The sequence below is a fragment of the Benincasa hispida genome, chromosome 12 (assembly GCF_009727055.1).
Source record: "Benincasa hispida cultivar B227 chromosome 12, ASM972705v1, whole genome shotgun sequence".
NCBI classification, from domain to species: domain Eukaryota; kingdom Viridiplantae; phylum Streptophyta; class Magnoliopsida; order Cucurbitales; family Cucurbitaceae; genus Benincasa; species Benincasa hispida.
In genome coordinates, this window is record NC_052360.1 from 16,657,915 (window position 1) to 16,666,892 (window position 8,978).

General features: G+C 30.2%; 1 long non-coding RNA gene across 1 annotated transcript; it reads right to left on the reverse strand.

Annotated features, from left to right (window-relative positions):
* Window positions 1–3,255: 3,255 nt before the first annotated feature.
* On the reverse strand, window positions 3,256–6,024 carry LOC120067883. The gene is made up of 4 exons (XR_005479039.1): window positions 5,462–6,024; window positions 5,299–5,358; window positions 4,606–4,690; window positions 3,256–3,458 (listed from the first exon to the last, which is right to left on the reverse strand). It is a non-coding gene; the product is annotated as an uncharacterized LOC120067883 (long non-coding RNA).
* Between the last annotated feature and the right edge of the window lie 2,954 nt (window positions 6,025–8,978).

Consider the following 8,978-nt stretch of genomic DNA (forward strand, 5'->3'; position numbering starts at 1 on the left):
AAATAATAAACACGATAACAAATAATAAACACTATAACAAAGAAGAAATTGAAATAACAATACTGCATTTAATTGTAGGTTATAATAATTAGAAAACTAATTATTCTAATTGAAATTTCAAAATGGAGTGAACTATAACAGAAATATATTTAAAATTCAACAGCACTAATATTACTTATCATTTCATTAGACCCAAGTCTAGAATCTAAAATATTTTACCTATAGGATGGATTGTTTTTGGACATCTTTACCCCTCATATAATTTTAAATTTTCAAACATACCCAAATGCAGCATAAGTTTTCTTCACTATTTGAAGGATTCTTCATTTTGTTTGGTTGTTCAAAGTCTTTCATCATAATTATATTCTACATCCATTTTTCATCTATCCCTTTCTTTTCCCATCCACTCATTAATTCATTGTATAGATTCCACACATTTTTACGTAGAAAATTTGGTAAATATTCATTTCATTAAATATTTAACACGTCAATAAATGATATATTATTCTAACAATTTAGTTCTTAAATTGTGGTTTGTAACAATTTAGTCCTTAAACTTTCAATTTTGTAGTAGTCTAGTTCATAAACTTTAATATATAACAATTTAGCCATTGTACTTTTAAATTCATAACAATTTAGTCTCTCGTGTAAACAAATTTATCAAAATTAGATGTCAATGTTTATTATTTTATGATGTAGACTTCGTATTACAAAAAAAAAAAAATCGAGTCTCTAATTAGTTTATCGGTTTATTTAGGCAAGAAATCTCATTAAATCTTAACAATAATTTCTACAATAGGAACTAAATTGTTACAAATCTTAAAATACAAGAACTTAATTGTTCATAGTAAAGCTTAGATACTAAATTATTACAAAATTGAAAGTCCAAGAACTAAATCTTTATAAACTAAAGTTTAGAACTAAATTGTTACTTTTATGAAAGTTTAGGGACTAAAGTAATTTTTAACATATATTATTTTAGTTTATAGACTTTCAAATATACAAATAATAAATGAAAATAATATAACAGTATTTTCCATTATACAATAAAATTTCCATTCGTATATTAAACGTATCAACACGAAAAATGGGGTAAGATATTAGATATTTTTTAGATTTTAGATTTTATTTTTTAACCAACTAATTTTTAACAGCTGGAGTCGTCCGCATGTGATAATTTTTTACATAAAAAAATCTCACTTTTATAGAATTACGACTCTCCATATTTACGCAAATCAAGAACAAAACAAATTCCAATAAAAAAAATAAATACATTTTTTATATATATTTAAAAAGGCCCCATCAAAATATTATGAGAAACTATAATTTTTGCTAAGCTTTCAATGTTGCAATAGTACTTATTTGTTTATTTTAGTTTAAAAACTATTTAATTCGTTAATGGTAAAATTGAAAAATATTACCAAATTTAAAGTTCAGATATTTATATAACAAATTGAAAATTTAATGGCTTATTTGATACTTTTTAATATTCAATTATTAAAGTTATATATATATATATATAGGGATGTAAACCTCTCAGCTCTTTGTAAAGGGTATATTTCAAAGATGAAAGAGCTATTAAATTTCAAGATTAGAAAATTAAGTGGTGTATTTTTTAGTTAGTGAACTAAAAACAAGAATTTAAAAACAAAAGATTAATAAAAAATAGAGTTATATTTTGCATTTTTAGTAATTTTGAATATGTGTTTAATTGCATATTTACTAGAACTTAATTTATGTTTGATAGCATATTTATAAACTTCAAAAACGGTTGTAATTATTAACTAAGTTATATAAAAATATTCTTGAACTTTGACTTTAAGTTAAACTATATAAAATACCTTTTGAATATTGGGGTAGATTTTAATAATGCTTCTAAATTTTTAAAATTTTCATATTCGTCTTAAACTTTGTTATTTGTAATAAAAATAAAATGAAGGATGAAAATTGTTGTGGGCAAATGACATGTAAAAATTAAAAATATATATAGTGTTATTATCAATTATTTAGATGATTAAAATTAGTATTATCATTGTCAACATAAGCATAGTTCAATTGGTATAAACGTGTATTATTGATCTTGAGATTAGAACTTCCATTCTCCCACTCCACATCTTGTCAAAAAAAAAAAAAAAATTACTATCATTTATTCATCTAAAAATGTGCACGAAATAATTTATATAATCAATTTTGACACATCAGTTATCACGTTAATTTCCACCAATTTTGTTATAAAAACTTCCAACTTTTATACCTTACTTATCAAGTTAATTTTCATTTTTCTTAAAAAAAATCTTCAATAATAATTTTTAAAAACAAATTTCAAAGTTTTGAGGTAATAATTACTAAATAGTTTAAATATTTTTGTCAATAAACCGCAATTTATACATTTTTTTTATTAATATTAATATTTTCTAAACTTATTAAAAGACGTAGCTTTTTGAAAATCATTATTGAAATTCAATTTTAATACTAAGTATCAAACTAACCATATATTTCAAATGAGTATTTAAAAAAACAATATTAATAAAAAAAAAAATCCCATTTTATACTCATTAAGCTAGGTTAACTTTACAAAAGTTTGTACGGTCTTACCGTTGGAAGCCTCGTGCGAATGAGAAAATTTCTAGAACTACCACTACAAGAAATTATGCTTTTGTTGACAAAAAATTTTTTTTTTAAAAAAAGCACAAGGAAATAATTTCCTAATGCTTTTTTGACCGTCGACAAGGTCGTTGGAAAAATCCTATTCTGATGCAGAAAAGTTCCTTCGTTGGAAAAAAAGTGATCTCGTGACACTTGGAATTGGGAGGAGACATGCCGACGCCAAAATGATTGCGTCGTCACAACCTTTCCGATCCCAAAAATTGGTTTGTAGGCGTCGGGATAAATACCCTATGCCAACGCCACTTCTTTGACGTCTGCAAAGTGTTGGATATCTAGGGAAAAACTTTTTTCGATGCCAAATTCGAAAGATTAGTGTCGGGAGATGATACCTTTCTTGATGCCAATCTAATTTAGTGGCAGGAGAGGTTACATTTTCCGATGCTAATCTTGTTTGATGTTGGAAATGTTTCAAAATTTTACATATTTTTTCTTGTTTTTCCTAACGTCTTAAAATTTGGTGCTGGAAATGGTTTGAATTATATAAAAATTTTATAATTTACTGAAACCAGACCTACTACTACTACTACTATTATTATTATTTTAAAAAAACAATAATTGAAACCTACTCGAATCTTATAAATTTAAATAAGTAAACTAAAAACAACAACTTTTGCATTCAATTAGTTTTCTTACATAACATACAATTTAGTTTCACAAAGTTAATTACAATTACATAATATTCACAAAACATAAACTCCGACATGCCTAAAAATTACAAATCTACACATAATATCCACAAAACATATGTTGATTCTTCTCTACTTCTTGCTTGAACATAAACTCTGAGATACCTACAAAATACAAATAGCAGCATCAATACAAAACTTAACTATTCATTAATCTATATACCAATCCCAAACTCAATATAAAACTTAAACATATAGTAATATTAATAACTTCAAATAAAATCTAAACACTCACGATGTCACCCACCCCCTCCTCCTCTCAAACTCAAAATTAACATCAAGTCTTAAAATTCAATTTGAACTAATTTAAACTCAAACTTAATTAGGAACTATAATTTAGACACCCTCCTCCCACACACACTCTAATCTCAAATTTAAAATTTAGAAACGAAATGTGAAAGGTACTATAATTCAACTCAAACTTCAACATAACTATGCATTTTTTGATATCAAAGATGGTGCTTGAGTTCACCAATCTTAATCAGATCTTAATTTTATTTTATTAGAATAAGCAAATGCAAAATCTTACATTCCTTATTGGCTTCTTGATAACAACACAACATACAAGTCATTTTTCTTCCATTACCACTTCAACCCCAAATTGAAAGTTACTTGAATCTTACATCATGCATTTACCCCTATAATAATAGCAATATTAATACAAAATTTAAACATAACTATGCATTTATCTATATAATAATATCAAACTCAATGTAAAACCTAAACTTAAACATGTAACATTAGTAACTTCAAATAAAATCTAGACCTTTACCCTTACTAAACCTCTCCCCCTCTCAATACATGTCAAAACTCAACATCAAAACTTAAAATTCAACTCAAACCAATTTCAAATTTAATACTTTCTAAATACATCAAAACTATGTTTGAATTTAAATTCAATATAAGAACACTAACAACTTTAAATAAATTTTAGGCATTTTTAACAATTTCAAACTCAACTTTAAACTTAAATGTAACTATAATTTTACCACCATAACAATTTCAAACTCAAAATAAAGCTTCAAATTCAACCTCAAAATAATTAATAACTTTAAATATACTCTAGGCACCCTCTCATACACACTTTAAAGTCAAACTTAAATTTCAAAACTATGACTTTTTTTACCCAAGGAGACTCAAGCCAATTGAAATATGTGAAGAAAAATAAAAAGAAATTAATAAGAATTTCCAATAATCAATCAAGTTGTCAAGACGAGACTTTCCGAGCATAGTACGCAAATAAAATTCATACCTCTGGAGATATAACTCTGTGAATGAGATAAGAATTACTATGAAGAAAGTTTAAAGACTTCGCCATCTGAAGTAAACCATTATCCCTGCACAAATATATGTATATATACTTCAACCATAAATTAACCTCAAATTATCTCGACAATACTCAAATATCTCCAAGCTCATCCAATATACTAATCTCAAGCATATAAATATGACAAGTAATTAATATAACAACATGAACTACTCCTTTTAATAAAACTAACTCAAACTAAACCTCATAATGCTAAAGAATAAAACTAACTCAAACCAAGTCTTAACTACGGTAACTTACCAAACATACATATATACTACCAATGGCCAGAGTTTAGTAACAAAACATATTAAAACACGAAAGATAAAATTAAAGCTTGAAAACCAACTGCCTAATGAGTGACTTTTATTCAATTAATGAAAAATTTATCCTACAACTATATATTTGTCTAATTTGGACAAACCCACAAAAAACACACAGAATTAACTCATGATCTCAGATGCTCTCAACGTACTCAATCCAAGTACTAAAATCCCAAATCACAACTATGAATTTTATAATTTATGACCTTTTATGTCAAAAATAAAAAAAAACCAACAACTGCTTTTTTGAAAGAAGTTAAAAAATTTCATGCTCCAATGTGGTGGTTCCATGAGCCATTACAAAATTGAGTCGAACCTGATGAGTCAATTAAAAAATGTAGGATTCTCCTCCACAAATCCTGACTTGAAAATCCACCTTCAAAAATCAAAATATCATCCTTCAATAAAAAAAATAAAATAAAAAAATAAAAAACCCACTTCAATTTCCACTAAACAAAATGCAATCTGTCATTTTAAACCTGCTTGGATTTGCAGAGATCCTCATGAATATGAAAAGTATTTGAATCGAAATTGTCATATGGCTCTAAAACATGAACCGACACCACATATCCCCTGTTTTCACTACCACCTCTAGCATTTGCAGCAGAAAGGGCAGGGCTTGCCGCGTTCGAGGCTGGGATGCGTGGATAAAGGCTGGGCGATGATGAGAGGGTAGACACAGATGTTCGGGGCTAGAATACATGAATGAAGGCTGGACAAGCTTCGATAGGCGCTGGACGACATCATAGGAGGCTGGGCAAGCGTCGTCAGAGGCTGGACGGAGGCTTGGGTGTGAAAAGCAAAGAGGTTTGGGAGAGATGCTACTGAAAAATTAGAAGAGTGAAAAAGTGGAAAAGAAAGAACAAAATAGGGTTTTAAACTTACCTTCCCGACCCTATATATGGCGTATGGCAATTTATTTTCTCCCAACGCAATAGAATATAGTGTCGGGAGATCTTCATAAAAAAAATTGGACAAAATATATCCCGACGCTATGAAGATCCCTAAAAAAATTTCCCCATCCAAAGAATACTTTCCTCCTAAACCCCTCTCGACGGCATCAATATATGAGTTGGGATAGGTGAGCTCTCTTGGCACCATTTTTTATAATGTCGAGAGATGTCTTTTTTGAAGGAATTCTACAAAGAACCTTTGAGCTGAAGCGGATTGTCCAAATCCCATTATGATTGAACTCAAACATTTACATTCAAACAGAATATATTATGCATAAATCTCAAATTACAACATGCTTTAAAATTAAAAACAATTGATCAAGAGAATATATCTTTGAAGAACCGTTCTTCAAATAAATCCCTCGATAGTACTCATTCACGAGCACAACGAACAAGTCACGAACTCTCCTCTCAAACAAGCCGCAAGCAGCAACTCGATCCTCGAACCAAACACGATACTACCACTTGATGACTTTGGTATTCTCGGAGTGAGAATCCTGGACTGGTGGGCTCTGGCTAATTTTGGTTAAAGGAGAAGTTTGAGTTTGAAGAGGAAGACGATCGAGTAAGGAACACAGTCATGTACATGACGAAGTCTATCGCATAGACAAGCTTACTCAATCATGTAGATAATGAAGCTATCATATAGTCTCTCAAGCAATCGTGTAGATACTCGATTTTGTACTCGATAGTGAATTTCTGATCCCCGGAATAAATAAAAACCAATTTTCATTTATCCCATTTTGCCACATAACCGTATAACTCCCCAGTAAGGGTAATTATGGAGAAAAAGGAGTTAATTATTAAATAATTAATAAACACTACAAAAAAAGGGGAATCTCGACGTCGTTTTAAGGCGTCGGGAGAGACCATCTCTCCCGACGAAGTAAAGAACCGTCGGGAGTTCTGCCAAGAACTCCCGACGTCGTAAAGACACATTAAAAGCGTAGTGTCGGAACTCCCGAAAGTCTCCCGGGACGTCGGGAGAGGGTCGGTTTAACCAAACCCCTTCTCCACAGAAAGATCACTTATTTCTTTAAACAAAAACCCTAATCTTCGCCGAATGGATTTCCTTCTTCTCCCTTCACGCCCCCGTCCATCTTCACGCCTGCCCTTCCTTCTTCGCGCCGCCGTCCGCCGTCCGCCATCGCCCCCCTTCATTGCTTGCAAATTTGTTGTTTATTTTCAAGCTTTCATCAAGGTTCGTGCACATCTATTTCATTTATTTTCTCTTATCTTGTATCTTAATTTAAGTCATTGTTTTTAATTTCTAGCATGTTGGTAATGTTGGTAATGCTTAATTTTTAGCATGTTACTAATGTTAGTAATTAATGTTGCTAATGTTTAATTTCTAGCATGTTGGTAATCTAATGTGAATTATGAATTATGGATTGTTGATGTTATTGTGGATTGAGTTTTTTTTTTTTTCCTTTTAATTCTTAAGGTTATGGATTACTTAATTTAGAAAAAAAATATTGTACTTAACGCATTTAATATTTTAAAAAAGTTTAAAGAATCTACTAGACATAAAACTAAAATTTGTGTCTCATAGAAAATTGAACTTTAAAGTTTGTGTCCAATAGGCTTGTAAATTTTAGAAGATGTTGAATAGATGAAAGACCTATATTAGACACAAAATTGAAAGCTTGGAGACGTACTAAATAAAACATTTGAAAGTTGTTAAGATAATTTAAGTGGTCTAGGGACCTATGTGTTTATTTTGTCTTAGGAAATGAAAATTATGGAACTCAATGCTTAATATTACTTTGTATTTTGTCCTTTAATCCAGGTTATTATTTTGGATTACAAGTTGGTCAGAAAATATTTATTTTTAAGGATGAATAAAGAATGGATTAAACTAAGGAATAAGTTATCAGTAGAGTATAGAGAAGGAGTATCACAGTTCTTAGATATGGCAAGGTTTCATGTAAATGATTCCGGACGAATAAGATGTCCATGCAAGAATTGTATGAATTCAATTTGGGAAAAGATAGATATCGTGGAACGACATCTATTAACATATGGAATATCTCCCTCATATTGTGAATGAGTATATCATAGAGAGTCAGTAAACTTATCTAGAAGTCATATAAGTCATTCAATAGAAGATGTTGAAGTAAATAGTATAGAGAGTAATGCTGTCGAAGAAAATGAGACGTTGAATCTTATAAACGATTTACAAGTCCCAATTGAAAACGAAAATGCAAATGAAGGAAGGATTGAAAATGAAATGTCCTTTAATGATCAAGAAAGATATACCACAAACTTATTCGAGGATTTAATGACCGAAGCACGTAATGAATTTGTTCGCAATTTTCGTCCTTAAACTTTTTAGTGAAGTTGATGCATATCAAAGTTCTGAACGGCTGGAGTAACAAATCCTTTGACATGTTGCTGGAATTGTTAAAAGCAGCGTTTCCAGCTGGCACCTCTATACCTACTTCCTTTTATGAAGCCAAGTGAAAATTGCGTGATTTAGGCCTAGGTTATGAGTCTATTCATGCGTGCAAATATGATTGTGTATTGTATTGGAAAGAGTTTGCAAATTTACAACAATACCCTGTTTGTGGTGAGTCTCGGTACAAAGTTAATGATGGCAAGAGTAAAAAAATACCACATAAGGTATTGCATCATTTTCCATTGATATCGAGATTAAAACGATTGTTTGCATCAAAAGAAGGAGCTTCTGACATGAGATGTCGTAAAGATAAGCGAGTTGAAACGGATGATGTATTGCGACATCCAGCTGATGCAGAGGGGTGGAAACATTTTGATCGTGAATTCCCTCATTTATCTTTAGATCCTCGAAATATTCGTTTGGGATTAGCTTCGGATGGCTTCAATCCGTTTGGAAATATGAGTACTTCTTATAATATGTGGCCTGTGGTGATAATTCCTTATAATTTTCCCCCTTGGAAATGCATGAAGGAAACAAACTTCTTCATGTCTTTGCTCATACCTGGTCCAAAATCTCCTGGACAGGAAATTGATGTTTACTTGCAACCGTTGATTGAAGAGTTGAAAGAGTTGTGGACAATTGGTG